Genomic DNA, 22616 nt, shown 5'->3' with positions numbered 1-22616 from the left:
GTGCTTTTGATTGTTGGTTCTCTGCCCTTTCAGCAGGGTGAGCGCATTGCTGCCCTCAAAAGAGGGGTGATGCCTCTGAACTAGAGACTTAATGTAATATCTTTTCTGACAATAAAGATTGTCCGTTTCTTCTTTGGAAATAAGTATTTCATCATCATGTTAACATACACATACATTACAATGGATACTTCAGTCTGCTTGCAGCTTGAGAGCAAAATCAGACCAGGCAGTCATTGGTGGTAGAAAAATTCTCTGCCCCTGGAAATTCCTTCAGTTAAGACAACTTGCACAGCCAGGATAATTCTATCCTACTTTCCGAAATTAGAGAATGCATTAATTATAGGTGGAAGAAAAAAACAATAGCTACTCTTAAAGCAGAGCATATGGATCTTTTCCCCTAATGAAATAAACTCAAAACTTTGCATGTCAGTTTCCTTCTGTGTTTTGGCTGATCTCTTTCTTTGCAGTAGGCTGTATTTCTGGACTTTATTATTCAAAGAAAGGAAACTTGCAGATAAGCATGAATACATTTTCTTTTTCACAGATTTAGGATAAAACTGGCACTGTCTCCTGGGAAAAAATAAATGTATTCTCTTACACAGATATATTACTATTTCTAATTAGAAAAGTAGTTCTAAGCACAGTTGTACTTCCTTCTCAAAATCTGCTCATCTTGTATTAATCAGGAAATATTTCTGCCTCCTTTCTGTCCCAATCCAGCTTTTGAGAGAGAGAACCTGATGTTTGTAGTGAGAGTTTAGGCAGAAAGAATCTTAGAGAATTAGCTGTCAGTTCCCAACAAATCTGTCCCAAATACTTTATCTCCAAACTGCGATTTTTGAGAGGCTTATAACTTAGCCAAAAGTGGGAAAAATTTCCAGTCTGTTATAAAATATGAAGGCACTAGAGCTTCGTAATGAAACAGTTGTATTAATTTTTTAACTTGGACAAAGCCAGTATATTCTTCTCTGATGGATGGTTGAATCTTTTTAGCCGACACTTTAACATAAATTAACTCAGCCTGAGGCAGATCCTCAGCCTTGAAAATTTCAGCTCAGGCACTTAGTTTGGCAGAGTTTTATAGATAACTGAAATCAAGGTCCTATAGTGGAAAGTATATAACCACAGATCTAGCTAGGATTTCCTCACATAGTACAAAATTATTCATTATTTTGATTATATAGTTTGAAGATGAGTGAATCTATAAAAAATGAAAAACCTGTTTGGTAAGAAATAGTTACAATGCTATCTGAAGAGAACTTAAGAGTTAATGACAGAAATGTGAAAGAAAGGAAACTGACATGAGGGAGAGCTGAATATTTTCAATTTTGATTTTTAAGAAGTTGAAATCCTTATCAGCAGGATAAAAATGGGAAGGAAGAATTGAAAGAAGGGTTTGTGGAAGAGAGATGGTTGTCGGGGTTGGCAGCATAAAGGTAAACTAAGCGGAGAGAGGGGTTTAGAAAGATTGAAGAAAGAGTAAGAGCTGAGAATAAGTTTAAAGCTGTGGAAGTTGGCTTAGTTGTGAGACATTTAGCAGTTGTATAAGAACAGATTAGTAGAGAATGAAGGGAAGGAGACAAGATTGTAGATTTAAGAAGGCACAACACTCTGAGAAGGTAGGACAGTAAAATTGAAAGTAGACTTGATTCAGAAGAATAATGAAACGGGTTTGATTATTTGAAAAAATTCATGAAATTCATATATAATCGTGTATTATTTTCCCTGCTCTGTAAGTTGGGTACATATTTAAAGTATACAGAAAATATTTTATTCAAAATATATCACAAAAGTCATAAAATTATTCCACAACTGTTATTCAAGCAAATAAGTAGACTCCCTGGTCTCAACAGAAGAGACCAAATAGAGATAAGAGGGAAGGGTTGTGAAGGGAGAAGAGATTTGCCTCAGTTTCCTCTTTTTGGGGTTCTCAGGACCTGCATCCAGACATTTATAAATCAAATAAAATCCCATTTTTGGGTCTGGTTTATTGAAAACAAGATGTCAAATCAAAAGAAGCCTTTCCCCACTTTTAGTTTCTTCAGCTCCGTCCTGGCCTCAACAATTCTTTCCCGAAATCCAGGTTTTGCTGTCTGGGGTTTCCTTAAGCCTCTTTCTCTTGAAGCTTCTGCCCAGCACTTCAAGTAGCTCCAGCCAGGCCTTTCCAGGTCCTAGATCTCCTACCCTGCTGCCTGCAAGGCTTTCTCCTTAACTGAGCTGCTTATACCCCCGAGGACCAGGTGATCTACAAGTTATCGAAAGATACCTGTCCTCAGACTCATCACCTGGGAAATAACTGTTTAGTCACAGATGGGGCTAAGCCCAATTCCTTTAAAAGACCATCCCATTTTTTGACAGGGGAAAAAAAAAAGGAGAAGGAGTTATGTTGAAGGAAAATAAACAGAGCAATGAGAGAGAGAGGTTTTTGGTTTTTAAAAAGAAAGAAAAAAGGGAAAAAATTAGGCAAGTGACTAACCTGGTGAATAGGGAATCAGACCAAAGTTAGAGATTGGGGGAGATGAGCAAAAGGAACTGAGAAGCAGACGAATTAAGAGGGATCACTGCTGTGGAAATTTGTCACCCAGGATGTGGGTGGTGAATACTAAGGTCAGGGAAAGAAAGTGACACATGAATTTAAACCGTGCAAGAAAGGAGGAGGGGCTTAGGGGAGTAGTAGATAAGAGCCACTGTGAGGCAATGAAATGTCCCTAAGATCTGAAAGAGTAGGGATGTGGCGCAAGATGAGGCAGGAAATAGTGGGAGGATGAAAGGCAGAGCCCAAGGTTGCTGTAATGGCTTGCAGGTTGTGGGAAGTGAGAAAGAGAAGGCAGTGACAGATGCTAAATCAGAAGGAGAGCCCAGAGTTCAATTAATGTAAGAAGGTGGAGAAGCTAGTTGTTGAGATTATGGATCAGTTTGAGTTTCTCAGAGGTTGAGCAGGAGTGTTTGGGGGGGAAATGACTGAATCACATATGGAGCCTGATCTCGGTGCTTTTAAAGGTTCAATTTTCCAAAGCTGAAGGGGTACCAAATCAGTTGGGAGGAATAATTTAAACAAAAAAAAATATGCATGACAATTGGGAATAGTTTAAGAACACTTTACTAGATGCCCCAAAAGCAAGAATCAAGAAAGAAGGCCACACTGGTTTAAAAACAAAACAAAACTACCACCTGGTTTACAGGGGAAGTGAAGGCAACTAGATTATATATATTTTATATATGTAAAAACAAATCTATCAACAAATGGAAGAAAAGGGAAAATTGGTATTAATGAATATATATCAGAGGATATGAGGTGTAGAAAATTGATAAGGGAAACAAAGGGACACATGGCAAAATCTATGCCAGCAGAGTTAAAGGACAATTAAAAGGAGTTTTTAAAGTACATTAGGAACAAAAAGAATCCTAACTATGGTGTTAGTTAATTCTATCATTTCCATCTCGTAATTATCATTAATAATGCAGAAAAGGCAAAAATGTTCAGTAAATATTTTTATTTTGTATTTGGGGGAAAAAACAGATGTAGTTATATAATGATGACACTTGCCTTTCCAACAGCAACTTGGGAGTCTGTTAAACGACAGCTATTAATGTTAGACATTTTAAATCAGGGGGTCTGGATAATTTATATCCAAGAGTTTTAAAAGAGCTGAGTGAGGAGCTCGCTAGACCATGAATGTTAATTTTCAATAAGTCTTGGAACACAGAGAACGTTCCAGAAGATTGGAAGAAAGCTAATGTTGTACCAATATTTAAAAAGGGTAAATGGGGTGATCTCTGTAATTATAGGCTTTTCAGTTTGACATTGATCATGGACATGATAAAGGAGCAGTGGATACAGGACTTTGGTTTATAAAGAATTAAAGCAAAATAATCTAATTACAGTCAGTGTGTGTTAATGGAAAATAGATCCTGTCAAACTAACTTTATCTGTTTTGGATGATATTAGAAGCTTGGGAAAGGTAATAATGTTGATATGCTATGCTTAGACTTCTGTAAGGCATTTGACTTGGTACTGCACAACATTTTGATTAAAAAAACTAGAATGATACAAAGTTAATATGGCACACATTAAATGGACTAACAGTTGGCTAAGTAATAGGTCTCGAAGTGTAACTGTAAACAGGGAATTATCATAGAGAGAGTTCTCACAGGGAAGCGGTTCTTGGCCCTAAGCTGTTTTAACATTTTTATTAATGACCGGGAAAAAAACATAAAATCATTACTGATAAAGTTTACAGATGACACAGAATTGAGAAGTGGTAAATAAATAAGAGGACAGATCACAATTACAGAGCAATCTGGATTGCTTGATAAGCTAGGTGCAAGCAACCAATATGCATGTTAGTTCATGCAAAATATAAGTGTATACATCTAGGAACAAAGAGTGTAGGCCAGGTCTACAGGATGGGAGACTGTACCCTGGGAAGCCATGACTAAAAAAGATTTGGAAGCTATGGTGGATAATCAGGTGAACATGAGCTCCCATTGTGATGCTGTGGCCAAAAGAGCTTATGGGATCCTTGGATGCATTAACAGGAGAATCTCGAGTAGGAGTAGAGAAGTTATTTTACCTCTGTATTTAGCAGCAGCTCCTGGAATATTGTGACCAGTTCTGGTATCCACAGTTCAAGAAGGGTGTTTATAAATTGGAGAGGGTTAAGAAAAGAGACATGAGAATGATTGAAGGATTAGAAAATAGTGCCTGATAGTGCTAGACCAAAGGAGCTGAAACTGTTCAGCTCAACAAAGAGACGGTTAAGGGGTGACTTGATCGTAGTGTATAAATACCTATGTGGGAAAGAACTATTTGATAATGGGCTCTTCAGTCGAGCAGACAAAGGTATAACAAGGTCCAATGGCTGGAAGTTGAATCTAGAGAAATTCAGACCGGAGATAAGGCAAACATTTTTTTAACGGTCAGAGTAATTATTCGTTTGAACAGTTTACCAAAGATTGTGATAGATTCTCCATCACTGGCAATTTTTAAATCAAGATTTTTTTCTTCTTCTTCTGAGATACGCTCTAGTTCAGGGGTGGCCAACCTGAGCCTGAGAAGGAGCCAGAATTTACCAGTGTACATTGTCAAAGAGCCACAGATTAATGTCAGCAGCCCCCCATCAGCTCCCAGCACCTCCCACGCACCAGCAGCCCTGCCAGTCAGCGCCTCCCCCTCTCTCCCCACACCTCTTGATCAGCTGTTTTGTGACATGCAGGAGGCTCTGGGGGGAGAGAGGGGAGGAGCAAGGGCAGGCTCAGGGGAGGGGGCGGGAATGGAAGAAGTGGGGGCAGAGCCAGGGGTTGAGCAGTGAGCGCCCCCCCGGCACATTGGAAAGTTGGCACCTGTAGCTCCAGCCCCGGAGTCGGTGCCTGTACAAGGAGCCGCATATTAACGTCTGAAGAACCGCATGTGGCTCCGGAGCCACAGGTTGGCCACTCCTGCTCTAGTTTAAAGGAATTATTTTGGCTAAGTTCTGTGGCTTGTGTTATACAGGAGATCAGGTTGGTTGATCACAATGGTCCCTTCTCTATTTGGAATCTATGTGCCTTAGCCTTTCTGATTTTTGTTTCTACATGTTTGTGTTCTTTTCGTGTATTCCTCCTTTACAATTCATCCATATTTCCACTTTTTGTAGGAGTCCTTTTTGACGTTCAGGTCATTAAAGACCTCCCGAGGGAGCTATATTGGCCACTTCCTATACTCCTTATCTTTGCTTCACATTGGGATAATTTGGAGTTCTGCCTTCAATATTGTCTCTCTCAGAAACTACCAACTCACCTCAACTCCTTTTTCCCTTAGGTTTTCTTCCCATGGGACCTTACCTAACAGTTTTCCAAGTTTGCTAAAGTTTTTTTTAAGTCTGTTGTACTTATTCTGCTGCTCACTCCTTTCTTTTATTAGAATCATGAAATCATCATTTCATGATCATTTTCACCTAAATTGCCTTCCACCTTCAGTGTTTGTTACTAATTTGTCTCTGTTCGTCAGAATCAAGTCTAAAATACATATTTCCCAGTTACTTTCTCCATCTTCTGAAAGAAGTAGCTGTCCCCAACACATTCCAAGAACTTAATGGAAATGTTGTGTTTTGCCATATTACGTTTCCAGCAAATGTCTGGGTAGTTAAAATACCACATTACTACCAGGTCTTGTGTTTCGAATAGTTCTGTTTGTTCTAGAAATGCCACCTCCTCCTTCCTGATTTCGTGGTCTATAGGAGACACCTACCATGAGATCACCCCTGTTTTTTACTTTTATCTTTACCCAGAGACTCTCAACTGTTCTGCCTCTCACCTCCTTCTGAACCTCAGAATGTGTGTGTATATAATGCAACACCTCCTCCCTTCTTATCTGTCCTTCCTGAACAAGCTATATCCCTGTATACCATTATTCTAGTCATGAGACTTATCCCACCAAGTCTCTGTGATGCCAGTTAAGTCATAGTTTATCTTATGTACTAATATTTCTAGTTCTTCCTATTTATTCCCCATACTCCTTGCATTTGTGTATAGACATCTAAGATGTTGAGCACACTCACCACTGATTTCTCTGTTGTTGCTCCTATGACCCTATTGTAATTTTCCATGTCCCTCTCCCAACATCTTAACCCTCTGTTAAGGTTGCCTTTTTTATACTTATCTGTGGGCTTTTGTCACCTGCACCCTTTGAAACTTGTTTAAAGCCCTTCTCACTAAGTTGATGAGCCAGTGTGTGAAGATGCTCTTCCCTTTCTTGGTCAGGTGAACCCCATCATTTCCCCAAAGCAAATTCTGTTTCGTGCAGCTTTAACAATCCCTCAGTCATGCATCTTTGGGCTTTGAATCCTCAACATTTAACACCACAGCACACACTTACACTACTTGAGCTACAAGATTAAATACATGTCAGTTCATAGATTGAGGAGGGTCCCCCCGCATCAGCTCAGGCTGCCTCTTTGTATAATTCAGTCTTTTGTCTGCTGGGCCTCTTGAACCCAATTAAAACCAGTATATACAATTCCCTGCTGAGTTATTTACCTGTCTAGGAATTTGCATTAATAAACTCTCCCTCAGTGATTTTAGCTCCTACAAAAAGCTCTGAAACCCTCCCCCATGGAACCAGAATACCATTGCTAGCTCACAGATACATAGAACAATTAAAGAAATAATATTCTATGAATAATCCATGCCCATAGTATCTAGCACACCTCATTATAATAATAATTGACATTTCCACAGTTCTAACATCTCATGTCTGTCACAAGGTTTGAACACTGAAGAATCTTTAGGGTATTTCCAGAAAAGATGGTTGAAGAATATTGGCAAAGCAGTGTGGGAAAGCATGCTCTGCTTCTGTGACTGGCTTGCTCTATGGAAGATAGGTGTTAGTCCATTAAGGTCATGGTTGTTTATTATTTGTCTTTATTTATAAATAGAAGTCGTAGTCATGGACCAGGACCCCATTGTGCTAGATGCTATACAAACCCCAAATAAAAAGGTAGTTCTTACCCCCAAAGATCTTACTGTTATAAACATAAAACAAGAGACAGCAAATGGATGCAGACTAATAGATAGATGGGGGACTATAAGAAAACAATGAGGCTATGGTCAGCATGACAGGCAATGATCTCAGCACCTCAGCAGCCTAACTTTTCCATTTCTTTTGTCGGCATCACAGAAAGAACGTTTTAAGGAGGAATCTGAAGGGAGACAATGAATTAGTTAAACAGATGTTCATGGGGAACTTCTCCCAAGCATGAAAGGTAGCATGATAGGAAGCCCGAAGGTGCTTGTTTAAAAATGTAATTCAGGGGTGTGGAAACTACAGCCCGCGGGCCAAATCCAGCCCCTTGGATCTGGCCCGCTGGATTGCCACCGCCGCAGGCTCCACGCCACTCCTGGAGGTGGCCACACCACATCCCTGCAGCCCATGGGGGTGGGGCGGCGCGGCAGAGAGCTCCACACGCTTCTCTTGCCTGTGGGTACCTCCCACAAAGCTCCCATTGGCCAGGAACGGGTTACCACGGCCAATGGTAGCTTCGGGGAAGGTACCCACAGGCGAGGGAAACACGAGGAGCCCTCTGCACCCCCTCCCTAGGGGCCACAGGGACGTGGTGCCAGCCGCTTCCCGGAGTGGTAAGGGGCTGGAGCCAGGGCAGGCAGGCAGGGAGGGAGCCTTCCCTGGCCACGGTGCACGCTGCTGCCACCCCGGAGCCGCTCTAGGCAAGTGGCGTTGGGCCGGAGCCTGAACCCCTCCTGCGACCCACTCCCCAACTCCCTGCCCTAAGCCCCCTGCCTGCACCCTGCATCCCTCTTGCACTCCAGCTCCCCACCCTGAGCCCCCGCCGTACCCCTCCTGCACCTCAACTCCTTGTCCTGAGCCCCTTCCACACCCCGCACCCCTCCTGCACCTCAAGCCCCTGCACTCCACACCCCTCCTGCACCCTAACCCCCTTCCCTGAGCCCCCTCATGCATCCCGCATCCCTCGACTGCCCCAACCCCTTTTCCTGAGCCCCTTCCTGCACACCACATCTCCTCCCACACCCCTGCCCCGGCCCTGCAAGCAATTTCCCCACCCAGATGTGGCCCTCGGGCCAAAAAGTTTGCCCACCCCTGATGTAACTAGTGGGCAGTGGAGGCTGGCATCTTGATTTCATCACAGGGAGGAGTTGACATCTTGATCGTGAATGAGAGATAAGTGGTAGGTTGGGGATAGGTCATGAAGGGCCTTGAAAGTTACTCCTGGGGGGATTCTCTGTGACTGCACACCCACAGAAAACACCCTTCCCCACCCAAAGATTTCCTGTGTTTCCCTGCAGAAAATGGCAGGGAAGAAAAGGGAAGCTGCACTGGGGGAGGGGGGAAGGGCAGAGGTTGACCATGGGCACACTTTCGCGGGGGTGGGGGGGAATGGCCCCCTCCAAACAAAGGTGAGGCATGGGGGGCACACGGGCTTACATGCCACTACCCCCCATCATTCTGCAAGCACAGAGCTGCCCAGCTGAAGGAGGCTGTGTCTCGGCTCTGCTGACTCTGCAGCTGAATGCTGCTTCCTGGGTCCTAGTGCTAGTCGTTCCCCTTCTGTGTGCTGGGAGCCTTCCTGTTTTCTATTCTTGCAACAGTGAGTGTCCACAGTGGGGCTGGGTAAGGAGGGGTGAGGGGAAGAGGCAGTGGGGAGGGCAGAGGGAGGGGAATGCAGAAGAAAAGGGGATAGGGGAAAGCGGGAGCCCAGCATGTGGCGTCCCCTTGGCAGCAGCTGGGGCTCCCCTGTTAAGCAGGCCCATCGAACCCTCACCCTGACAAGCTCTACCTCTCTAAACCTGTACCCCTCTGAGACCCCTCCACCCTAGTGATCCCCAACCAGCTGCACCTGGACACTCACCACATCAAGCCCCACTCCTCCAGCACCCGGATCTCCTAGCCCCATCTCCACACACCAAGCCCCTCCTCCTGAGCCCCAACCAACTTTACCTGAATCCCCTTTACCTGGATCCCATTGCCCCTGCACCCGGAACCCCGCAATGAGCCTCTGTGCATCCAGATCTCCCATTGAGCTGCCCTCACCCAGATTGCCCCACACTGAAACCTCTCCCCCCATGCCTGGATCCCCCCACACTAAACCCCTCCACACTTGGAGCCTGCTGGGCTGAGTCTGCCCACCCACACCTGGCACAGAGGGGCAGGGCCTGGGGGTATTTCTGAGGCAGGCTCAGCCCTTGAACTGTGTCAGGGTCAGGTGCAGCCTCACTGCTGAGTTCCTGTACCAGGAGAGGTGGAGGCTTCAGGGTGATCTCTCACTTCAATGCAGCCAGTGGCCTGTGCTCCCCACTGCCATGGTGGAGCCACATTTATTTATTGACAAATAGAATTTGTAGAATTTTAAAATATTGTGTGCAGAATTTTTAATTTTTTGGCGCAGAATTCTCCCAGGAGTAGAAAGTGAAGACAAATAGCTTACATTTGTGGAATAAAAGAGGGGCCAATGTAGGGATTCAACTAGAGGGGTAGAATGGTGAAAGTGACCTGTTAGAAGAATGATCTTTGCAGCAGCGTTCTGAATGGATGTGAATGGGGCAAGATTACATTTGTCAAAGCCAGAAGGAAGAATGTTGCAATAATCAAGACACGTTAAGAGTCTGTACAAGAGTTTTAACTGGGCAGATAAGGCAGTATCTTTGAGGTGTTATGAAGAAAGATTCTTCAAGATTTGAACGTAGCCTGGAAGTGAGGACCTAAGGAGAGGTCTGAGTCAGAGATGCCACGCAGGTTATGGGCCTGAATGACCAGCAGAACAATAGTGTTGTGTCCATAGTGATCAAGAAAGGAAGTGGCAGGGAGGGAGATTGAGCTCTTTTTAGTCATGTAGAGCTTGAGCTGATAGCTAGATATCCAAAAAGAGATGTCAGAGAAACAAGTTGAGATTTCAGTTTGGCCAGAAGGAGACAGGGTCTGGAGTAGAGAGGAAATCTGAATGGTCAGTTTAGACATGATAGTTGGATTTGTGTTTGCACATGAAATTATCTAGAGATAAAATGTAGAGGGAAGAGAGATGGGGATCAAGATCAGAGTCCTTTGGAACCCCCACAGAAAGTGGGAGAGGATGTTGAGAATCCTCTGAAGTTAACACTGAAGGAGTGATTAGAGAGGTTGGAGGAGAACCGGGAGAGGACAGAGTCTCAAAAGCCAACGGAGGACAAGATTTCATGAAGAGGAGCATGGTCGACTGGGTGGAAGACAGCTGATGGGTCAAGGATGTACTTCCCTTTTAGTCTGTCTGCTTACGTTTTATTGTCTCTTGTTTTATATTTAGACTGTAAACTCTTCGGGGTGAGGACCATCTTTTTAGTCTGTTTGTATGGCACCTACCAAAAGGGGTTCCTGATCAGTGACTGGGCATTACGATAATGCACTTAATAAATAAATTTATGTTGATATGCACTGTATTGAAGGTGAACCTCTTAACTTCACCCTCAACCCAAATAAACATAGAGGTAAACCATAAAGATCCTGGTGTGCCATGTATGCTTTTAATTTACCCATGCTTATGCTGTTTTCTGGCTGTTATGCCAGAAACCTACCTGAAGGCCAATGGCTCACATCTTGCAGATACGAGGTTCAGCTTGCCATTGAGACTACTCCTCTTCCTCCGCTACAACAAAGAAGCTGAATGAGGTGCTGCCCCTGCCAATAACAAATATTCCCCTTGTAGTTTTGCATATAAATATTGTTCAAAATTTGGGTAGGACCTGAATGAACAAACATGACTGAAAATGCATTGAACATGCAACTATTGTATGTTGCTTTCTTTGTGTAAGGAAAGTTTTAAAGATTACTTGGAGAAATAATCAAACTGGTTACAAAGTGCCTCCCTCCCATCTTTGTGAATGGGTTAAAAAATTAATTGTAAAACTGAAATTGCTGTTACATTATTTCACCTAGATTTTTTTTAATCCCAAATTCTAAAAACACAAAATCTGAAAAATACATTGTCTCACGTCTGTTTGTCTGTCTGTCTAATCAGATTAAAAGAGTTGGGTGTGTTCTTGGACTATACCAAATAAATTTTTAATAGTAGCAAAATTTACAAATTACGATACAGTTTTCTTTAATGGCTGAAATGTTTGGATACTTTTCATGGATTTTAAGCTAGTTTGAAGGTTTTTCTGTAAAATAGGTACACTATGTTACCAGTAACACATGAATCCTATGGCATTAAGCCAAGACAGTAAATGAAGGTCATGGATTGTTTGCCAACTGCAGTTGTGTGTGCTGCTTGATTCCATAGGGGACTGGCAGTGCCAAGGAACAAAGACAGCTCTGTTTTTTAAGTTTATGATATGGATCGTTGGACAGAGTTTATGCCTGATTGTGAAATGAAGCAAATGCTGATTTAAACTAGTGCTGAAATGTATATAACTGTAAAATAAGCTGCTCAAGTGTGTAAGTTTGTGTTTTTCAACAACAAACTCAGATATTAGTGTTTTCTATCAGTCTCAGAAATAAGTCACCTACATATTCCATGTTACAAGACCCTCATTTTTAAGTGATATATTAATTTTATCTTCAGTGGTTTTATTTACAAAAATATTGTAAATTACAAGAGTAGGGCACACTGGTATAAATCTTTTTATATTGGTGCAGCGGACCTACTGTAGCTGTTTGCACCAGTTTTAACTATCTCAGAATATAGAGGTCCTTAACATGGTTAGTGGATTTTCATTGAGAACACTGTAAAATGAAATATTAAAATGGAAACTAATTTATCATTTACTTTTAGCTACTATTCCATGCATATGTGGTTCTAGTTAAGTATTTTTAGCAAAATATTTTCGTTAGTGTGCAAAAGCATTGCCATAGCAGATATTAATTTTCTTTGTTATTAAGTTGCAGTCTATTAATAAATCTTTGTCCAAACACTCAAACTTGTCAACCCTCCAGACAGCCTTGTGATTTATATTTTAACAAGTGCCTGCCTTGGACATTATTAAGAATTGTCTGCTTTTTGACAGATGTTGTGCAGAGAGTTCAGAATTTCAGAATTAAATATCACAAAAATATATTGTGCTTTGTAACAGGCATATTCCAGTTGTTTCAATACTGGAATAAATTGCAGCAGTGGAACTCTTACTTAAAGGCTTAGTAAATGGGGTGCGGGGGAAGGCCTAGGTGAATGGAAGTAATTAGTAAGAGAAGTAGCAGTATATTTTTCTTTAGGGAGGTCTACAACTACAGTCATCTTATTAAAGGTTGAACTAAAATGCTTTTTAAAAACGAAGATCGCAAAGTATTAGCCTAGTGAAGGTATAGAATTAAAAATAATAATTTCAAAACAAAATACTGCTGTTTGTTTCTTGCTTGCTTGACAAGTTGGGAAGCCAAGGTTCTGTTTCCCCTGAAAGAGCTGCTGATACCGCTAATAGCTAAAGCCCTGATTTTTATAGGTGCTGAGCCAACAACTCCAAGTCATGTCAATACGAGAAGCTTTCACAGAGCTAAACTATCTGATACGATTATCCCTGAAGCATAAGGGAGTGAGGGAAGTTCTGCTCAGTGCCAGAGAATTGATGAGCATCTCAGAAATGTATGAAGTTGATGTAAATAAAGTCTAAAGAAGTGCTGTTTCTCTTTCTCTACTGCCATTTCTTCTCATGACCAATGTTGGTGCTGGTGAAAGTAGTTGAAATGTTTCAAAAAAAAAAAAAAAAGATAGCAGAAAGAAAATCTAGTGAAGTTAATGTGACTAAAGTTTTTATTTTAAAATATTTCTTTGGTGGGGGTGAGGAAGAGCTCTTATATCTTTGACTGCTGGTTAGGAGTATAAAATCATAGAATTGTAGGACTGGATCTCAAGAGGTCATCTAGTCCAGCCCCCTGTACTAAGGCAGGGCCAAGTATATCTAGGAGACCTTCCACCTCTGATCATCTGCCAGTGGTGGAAGAAGGTACTATCCATCCCTCCTAAACATTTCCCCACACATTCAGATAACTCTGATTGTGAAGAGGTTTGTTTAGTCCAATAGACCCCTTGAAATCACCTTTCCTGGGTGCGTTCTGCTAAAGATGTAATTTGGGGTCCATGCAGCCTGTTTAAATTGATTTCTCTATCTATTGAAATCAAACAATTATCCAGTCTGCAGGTATCAGAAATGTCTTTAAAACATTCCTAAAACCCTGATTGCCATATGTGGCAATTGGGTTGAGCCATTCCGATTCTATCACTTGGAACTGGCAGGCCTAGAAGGCCAAGGAATATCAAAATTCAAATTATTTCTGAGGAGAGGTTAAGAATCCCGTTGAACTAAAGTGCAGTTATGCAGCCTTAATTTAGGCTAGGTAATGTCCTAAAGTGAGCACAGATATCATGGTTTGATGCATTGGTTTTGTGTATAAGGTGTCGTGAACTGCTATGGAAGAAACCCTACCCTGAAGAATGTCTTTAGTGGGCAAAAGACCTTTCAGTTCACCTTTAATTTTTAACCTCACATAATTTTATGGTTTCATGTCTTGGTATATTTATTGCATTCCAGTTCCCTGTTATGTCTGTCATTTGGAATAATTCAGTATGAGAACAGGGGTAGTCAAGAATTGATTTCATATTATTTTCTTGGCAAACTGTCCCCCTCCCCGGACCTCCATAAAATAAAGAATGTACCACTGTTTTTTGTTTAAAGAGTTTGGAGGAAATAATGCCTGTATGTTTGGTAATCCCAGCCTTCCTTATGATTTTTTTCTACCTGCTGTGTATGTGAACTAAAACTGATGAGTAGATTATGAGCATAATTGCTGAATTTGTAGAATAATTGTTTGGAAACAGTTTTTTATATTAGGTACTGCACCTCACACATTTTTTTTCCTCTTTAGAAAGTCTGGTGCATTGTTCATTCTGTTTTTAGTGCAAACGATAATTAATAAAAGCACAAAGCATGTAGAATCAAATTTACAGTAATTTATGGCAAGTTATCAAATAAAATCTGTCATGTCTTTGTTTATTGTAACTATATATGTAAGTTGGCAATTCCTGTACAAAAGCAGCAAAACACACATTTTTATTGAGTTGTAAATATTTGGCAGTGGAGAGCAGCTAGGAGGTTGTATTCAGAAAGCGAGGGGAAAAATGTACACTTAAAACTCCCCTTTTCTTTTGCATCAGTTATAAACTGTTAACATATATTGTGGGAAACTAAAGGGCTTCCAAATAGTAAAACCCTGCCAGACTTCACAAATCCATTTCATCTTGCAGTGTGGTTGGCTTGTAGCAGCAAAAGAGGTATAGCTTAATCCCCTGGCTGTGAATGTACTTTACCTTACCGTCTTCTGATCTGAGTGCATGTTGGTCTTAAATCAGTCCTGTATTAAAGCTGTTATCCTGCACCCATCTTTTTTTCCCCCTCCCCAGTTTTAGGGCTATTTGTTGGCACTTTTATAATAATAATAATAATTAATAGTGAATGAACAGCAAACTAAGTTAAGTTTCTGGTGTGTTTCTTTAAAAAAAAATCAGAATCAAAGCTGTTTACATTGTTTATTACACTGAGATTTGAAAGAAAGAAAGTTTAGATTTTGTAAAATACTAATACACTGCACAAATTTCATTTTACTTATCTTTGCTAACAATTAGAGATTAGATTGTTTTGAGAGTTAGATCCAATACCGGTTCTTGTTTATTATCTAAAACAGTTTAGGAAATCAGAATTGTTTGGTAGCAGTTTGCTATAAAATTGTAGAATGGCTAGGGTGTTAGAATCCAAATTGACATTCTCCTTTAGGAGGGAGACAGACACCAGAGGCCTACCATTTGTATTCTTAAACCCTGTCTCTTTCAAGTAAATCGGGAAAGTGAAAACTTGATATCTGCATTTGCTGTATGGCAAGGACGGTAAACTTGAGCTGTCAGTCTCGCCACTAGTCTGGCTTTGTCTGTAGTTAAAATTATGACCCACTGTCTCTGGCCAGCCAAATGAGTAATCGGTAATGTGACTCGTGCTGGAAGTGACTCCATCACCACCTGTGACGGGGGATTAGTTACAGTTTACAGAGCACCGCCTCTTCCCTTCTTGCAACATGCCCTAAGCAAAGAGCTGGTTTCTCATTTGGGTGTCTGCGCTGCTGGAAGCTATTGCACTGCGTTTCCAGACAGAGAGAAGTATCCTTCGAGAGGCTTTTTTTCTGTGGATATCTAGCTGCTGTCTCGATGTGCTGTCTGTTTGGAGTGTCTGCTTGGTTATGTAAGCAGGCTCGGCAGAAATTATCATGACCCAGATCTGGGGACGCAGTAGTGCTTCAGCTGCAGGATTTCTCAGTCGTTAACACCACACTGTTGATGACAAAGACCGAGTTGTACTCCGCCTCCGTGCCAGGGCTGAGACGGAGACAGGATTTGCTCGTCGAATACTTGTTAGGTTACAGCCTGGGCTTGATTTTCATTTCTAGCTTTTCTGAATGTTCAGTGTCAAAGATGCAAGTGAATCAGGAAATAGTTGATTAAAAACATTTTCTTTTGATTTTGAAGACTAAAGTGGTGTGTATGAGTGGGTGAGATCCTGTGAAAACACTGTTCTAGAGCAAATGGGAGATTTACCAGCTATCTGACTGCCATGACTTGTAAGAAAGCTACTTTGAGACTGTCGAGGACAAAGTAAGATTTATATTTTGTTCTTTTCTTGTCTTTTTTGAATTAATACTTAAGTTTTAGATACATTTTTTTCTTCACTGAGTGTGGAATGGGCTATTTGAGATTTCTCAGTTTTAGAAATATAGCAAAACAGTATTACACTTTAAAAATTTTAATAAAACTCAGTTCTCTTAGGACATTGAGAAAGTGTGTGTGTATATATATATATAAGATACAGTATAAGAAGCTGCTGGTAGGCTGTGTATGGTGTTGCCCTTACTTCACTCTGTGTTTTTAAACAGTTTGACTTTTTATTCCAGATATGCTGATTTTTCTTCTTATAGCACCCCAGGTATTTTCTAACAACTGTGGTGGTTGTTCCAAAGCCCTGTCTGGCTGAGAGATTAGATTTGACATTCCTACAGGACACTAATGTTATGTTAAATAAAACTTGCAGTATCATATTAAGATATTGGTTATATTAATGTTTGTTTGCAAACCTCATATTTGTGAGATTCAAAAGGTGTCAACAAAAACTTATTTTTATATAGGTAATTTTCTAAAAATATTTAAAGGATTGAGTATAGTCAAAATTAAAAAATCATGGAAAAAATAATGTAAACGATGTATGTATTTCCTGTTACATTTTAAATGGTGTGCTTTCAACATGGTGTGTGTTGAGCAGCTCAATTGTGTTGTAAGGACTGTGGCTGATTTATTTTAAAAATGCCTTTCAGGGAAGGCTCATCTGGTCTGCTTTTTCTCATGTGAATGGAATGTAGTGCACCATGGAACTCCAAACAGGATACAGTTGTTCTAAGCATTTTTCCTATGTAGTGGTAGGCCATAATAAGGCAGACATCCACACACTATTGGGAATTTATTGTAGTTTGGTTCAGTATGTGATATTCTAGTTAACACGTTAGTGCCATTTGCGTAACCAGTAGGTAGATATTCTTTTCCAGCGCTGAATATAGAATATAAAAGCAATTTTTCTGTTACATTAACAGTCTTCTGCATTAGTATTGAATTATAGGCTGTTTTGTGGCCAGAATTTTATTCCACAGTGACTTTCATCAGATGGCAGCTCCCCAAGGCTGTAGAAGTACCTAGCAGAATGATAGATCTGCCCAGTCTTGAATTACTTACTTATTATGCACATGTTCTATTTACATTTCTTTACATTCCAAATGCACTTAGACCGGTAAAATATTTAGTACTAATTCACTGGAAAAGCCAGAATAATGTTAGCAGAATTTTAAGTTTTTGCTTTATTAAAATAAATGCATACATAATTTCTTGTTTTCATATATGAAGATGGTGTGTTGGCATGTTAGTAGAACGCATGATTATGCTTCTGATGACTTAAGTATTTAGATGAATAATGGATACATTGTTTGCCACTTAAAACTGGGTGTATGTTGAATTTAGATGATTTTAGCTGTGCCCTTCATTTTTTTTGAAGAACATGTTAGAAATTATTCATAGATGAAAATGTATCTAGTGCATGTAGTAAATACTAAAATAAATTTGTATATCGGAATGTATTTAGTTGATTATAAAGGTATGTGTGTCATGATTTTTTTTGTGTATGAAATACTTAAATTTTTTTTTACTTACGAGATCAGTGCAGTTACTTAAATGTAAATATCTAGTTTACCTTTTTGTAGATTCAGGTCATTTAGTACCGTAGAACTTGTGTATTATGGTAGAAACAAATTATTTAAATAATAGTTGAAGGAATGTGTGTACATCACAGCTTGATATATCAAAAACAAAAATGCCCCACCAGTTTGGCCTAAAAGAATTGGAAACTCTTGTTAATTACCCCTGAGATTCTAATAATTTTAGTTTTAGCCAGTACTAACAGTAGTTAAACATTACTCCCAGAACCCTTTGACCTAAGTTGAAAAGCTGGGATGTGTCCTAAATTATGTGTTTTTCAAATTGGAAAATGACTAGCTCTCTCTTACAGGAAATACAACAACCTGTGGTTCTTTTATATGAGAGGTTATAAGAAATGAACTTGAATTTCAAAACCCATTTTATTTATCTTTTATCTTTTGCTACTTGATAAAATTACTTCTGAGTATAAATCATGGCAACAAACAGCTATTGGGAAAAAATATAGCTGTTTAGAGGTTTAATGATGAAGCAGCATAATGAGAACGTGCCAGTGTTTGTGTTATCTTAATTAAACAGTTTGACTAGAAAGTAATAAATAGAAAAGTAAGTTTAATTACTAGCATATATAAAATTAGTGTGAATGATCTTTTCAAGTATTATAGTTTTAAATAAAAAATTTATCAAGTTTTCTGTATTTTTTTGCTAAAGAAAGCAAAAACTTGTGAATATTAATGTTATACTTTTAGTTAAAAACAGTAACAGTTACTTAATTTCAATACTTTTTAATGGATAAAATGCTGTAAACGTTTACTAGGCAAATGGGTATTTTAACAAGGCCAATACACCATATAAGAATAATACCTAAATGACCTTAGTGTGAGCTGAAGAGTGGGGTTTTAGGCATTTGAGTTCAATACCCACCTAAACAAGATGTAATAATAATAATTCATATTAAACATTTGAAAATACCCTAATGAACTAACCACACAATTATTTATTCAGCTATAACTTGAGTATTCCTTGCAATGAAAATTAGCCACTGTAATAATATAGACATTCTAAAAATAATATTCTATTATTTATATGCATTATATGCAGCCGATGAAGTGAGCTGTAGCTCACGAAAGCTTATGCTCAAATAAATTTGGTAGTCTCTAAGGTGCCACAAGTACTCCTTTTCTTTTTGTGAATACAGACTAACACGGCTGCTACTCTGAAACTGTTCTATACACAGCAGTTCTCAAGTTTGAGGTCCATGGACCCCACTGGTGCCCTATGTGCTCTTGCTGATGGTCTTCAGAGAGCTGGTTGGTCACATAGTAGTGGACTACTTTGTTTCCAGCTGCTTAATTGGGTTAAATAGATCTAAAAATACACTATACATTTTCTTGATACTACTACTTTATGTAAGCAATATCTATAGTTGTTACAGTGATCATAAATGGGTGAGATGGTTTGTGTGATTGCAGAGGTGAGGGGAATTTGTCTACAAGACCCACACTCTGTTAGGCAATGAGAGTAATTTATTAAATATGTTAACCCACCCAATTTCTGCATCAAGGTCACAAAAGCCTGAAAGTTATATGGTGGTGTTAGCCTGAGAGCTATGCTAGATGCCCCCTCCAGGCAGGTGCTTTGCTGCATGCACTGGTACAAAGCTGTATTAATCATTATTTGATGATGTAACAAAGGAGCAAGTCAATTTAGGCACTATATATATTAATTATTAATGACACTGGTAATAAAGAAACTAAAGCATTTGTATCCATGGAACTTCTTTTGACCAACCACTGGATCACAATGCAGTAAAATAAACAGGATTGGAGGCACCAATTCAGAAAAACTCCGAAGTCCTATGTTGCTTAAAGTTAATCATGTGCCTATGTGCTGTTTTGAATAGATATAGACTTAAGTATGTGCTTAAGTGCTTTGCTTAATTGAGGCCTTTCGGGTTTTAAGTCCTAGAATCATATAGCTACAAGAAATAAAAAGGGAAAGCTATGTTTTGTTGCCCATGTAAAGGAGGATTGGTTGTAGGCTGAAGATGTTCAGTATTTCCCATTTCCAGCACATAGACGTGTTTCTCAAGAGACTTTGTGGTTTGTAAAGAAGCTTTTTTTCTATAGTCTTGTAAAGAGGCCACTTGGACATCCTTGTATATATTTTCTTGTCATTATATATTTGACTCTGATTGCTGAGTCCTTCATGCCGTAGTTGATTAGTCTCTCAGGTTTTGTGTTTTTTTTTTTTACCCATTTTATGTCTCTTGTGGCATGGGATACTACTTACTGGAATTCCCACTGTCTGTGCTGGCAGGTAGAAAAATGAAGAAACAGTTGAGGAATGACAGTGTTTTTACTTGATGCTTTGCTTCTCCAAATCCATTACTACATTCCAGTTCTGGAGTCTCACTGATGGAATCTGGACTTTTTTTCCAAGAATTCTGACTTCTCTTTATAGATGTTTTATATAAGAATGTTTTCCATTACTGCTTGGGAAATTTCAAGCTAAGCACATTCAGCTGGCCTGCCACCCCTATTCTAGGGAGGTGTGGCATTGCACAGTTTTGGTTTATTTTCTGTCTGTCTGCTTGTAGGAGGACTTATATTCCCAGACTGTCTGGGCTGGCCTATTAAGGGGGTTAGAGAAACTAAATTAGTAGGTATTAAATTACTTTACTTTTCTGAGTAGAGAGCAACATTCACAGATCCATGATTTGGGATCAGTTCATACAATACCTGCAATCAGATAAACTGGTGTTTTATATGTAACTTACTATGTAGTATTGCTCAAAGACAAGCATTAAGTCACACTCCAGATAGTTGCTGTTTAGTTAATTACATTCTATGTACAGATATATGTATACAGAATCATTTTTGTTGACTTAAATTTTTAAGGCAATGTAAAAAAATCAGTTTGAAGAAGAAGCAGAGTATATGTAAATATGCAGATGCTAATCAATAAATAGAAAAACTAAACCATCAGAATTGTTAAATTAAACTGCTTGTTCTTTAAAACTTATTTTGGCACACATGGCTTGTTCCAGATTATAGGGTTTGAACTCCATTCTTTACTGACTCAAAAGACTAACTATTCCAAGGCCAGCTATATGTAAACAACTTGGGTAAAGGAATTCTGTAAAGTACTAGAAGTTACATAATTACAAACCATTGAGGATCCATGATTGCCCAACATTCCAGCACATTCTTTCTTTTCTCTCTCTTCCTTTCCTTCTGCCCCGTCTCATCTTCATTCCCCTCCCTCAAATAATCTCTTGTGGTTATCATACTTTTGAGGACTGCTGATTGGCTGATGAGTTTTTTCCTTCTCAGAGACAGTAATAGAAGGGATTATAATTGAGAAAATACAGAAACGAGCAATGTAGCATGCAAAATCTGCATGGTAAATATAGAGAAAGTAGCTCCCTTCCCCCAAATAGGACATAGTTAAAATAAACTAATACATGGCTCTGGGAATATGTTTCCTCGTTTGCTGTATAAGTGCCAGACCTGCTAAACTCTGCAGGTTTTTTTTAAATTTTTTTACCGATACCAGTAACAAGACAACACCCTGATAAAACATAGTAACCTCTGGTGATGGTATTCTTAAATTTGGAAATGAATAACAGTGAAGTGAATTTGTCTTCCAGTTGTGTTTTGTACAGAATGAAGTCTGCACAACAGCTCTAAAAGGAAGTGTTTAAGAGGGTGGGGTTTTGTTTCCATTTCTATTATTTTAGAGATGTTATTAGCACAGTGAATTATTTTTCTAGAAGAAATAAGTCTGTTTTTAGGATGATTTCATTGTATATTCCTGTTTGGATTTAGCTAAATAAAGCAAGTGTGAAATTTCTTATTTGCACTTCAACTGGAAAAAAAAGGGAGGGGTTGGAGAGACAGATTCAGCGTGTCATGTTGTGGAACAGTGATTCATAATGGAGAAGCCCCTGCCTGGTTGGTGAGATACTAGACGTTTTAATGGAGTGGTGCTACAGAGATGCTAGCTCCCAGTTTTTCTTGTTTCATGTTCAGCATATCAGTGTAGATTATGATTGCTGCACTGTTTAGGTGACCGAAGTAAAATTCTGTGTGTGATTGTCCCAGGCACGTTATTTTAGCTATCTGTTCGCCCTCACTTGCACATATTCTCTCTCACATATGTGGCATTTTCACTAATCTCTATATTATACATTTTGAGTGTATGTATATTACTTATTTTTTTCCTCTTGTATTCTTACCTTACGTTCTCGGTTTTGATGCATTTTCCTTTTATTGCCTGTATTCCCTCATTCCTAATTTTCTGTCTTGTACAGTTTTCTTCATCTGCTCTTTCTTTCCCTTCTTTTTTTCATTGCATTTTGCACTTTCTTTGCTGAAAGTGCCCTTTCTTGTCTTCCCCCGGTCCCTTAATCACTTCCTCTTTCTACTGTCAGCCCATTTTCACAACCTCATCATATCTCCTTCCGCTACCCTCAGTCACTTTCCCGGGATTCCCTCTCACCAATCTGTCATCTAACTCCTCCTCTTGGTAAACCCCTGTCCAGTCACACTGTCACTATACTTTTTCTGGTCCGGGAAACTCCACCCCCACTGATCAGAGTGACTGCTCAAGGGGAACCTTCTTCCCCAGTTATATTTTCTTCCCACTCATTCTCTGTAAGATTCTCCTTCTTGCACTAAATGGGAGAGTACGAAAGCATTTTGGAGCCAGAGGAGGCGGCAGAATTTCCACTTGGGAGAAGCACATCCTTCTGAGTCAGTGTGCAGGAGCTGATAGTTCTCTCTGTAAGTGTGGAAGAAGCCCTCCAAGGAGAGAGAAGATCATGTCACTGGAGGCTTAAAAGCTGTTTTGTCTGAGGCTGCTGTGTTGGAGCAGCTGAGTCTGATTGCTGGTAGGGGA

The 22616-nt window shown here is 39.7% G+C and overlaps 1 protein-coding gene across 4 annotated transcripts in view; it reads left to right on the top strand.

Annotated features, from left to right (window-relative positions):
* The window catches only part of JMJD1C (jumonji domain containing 1C), a 306723-nt gene that overhangs the window by 160472 nt on the left and 123635 nt on the right, over window positions 1–22616 (top strand). The window lies entirely within an intron of this gene.

The sequence above is a fragment of the Lepidochelys kempii genome, chromosome 7, assembly GCF_965140265.1.
Source record: "Lepidochelys kempii isolate rLepKem1 chromosome 7, rLepKem1.hap2, whole genome shotgun sequence".
Classification (NCBI taxonomy): Eukaryota; Metazoa; Chordata; order Testudines; family Cheloniidae; genus Lepidochelys; species Lepidochelys kempii.
This window is presented reverse-complemented; position numbering and strand designations above follow the sequence as displayed.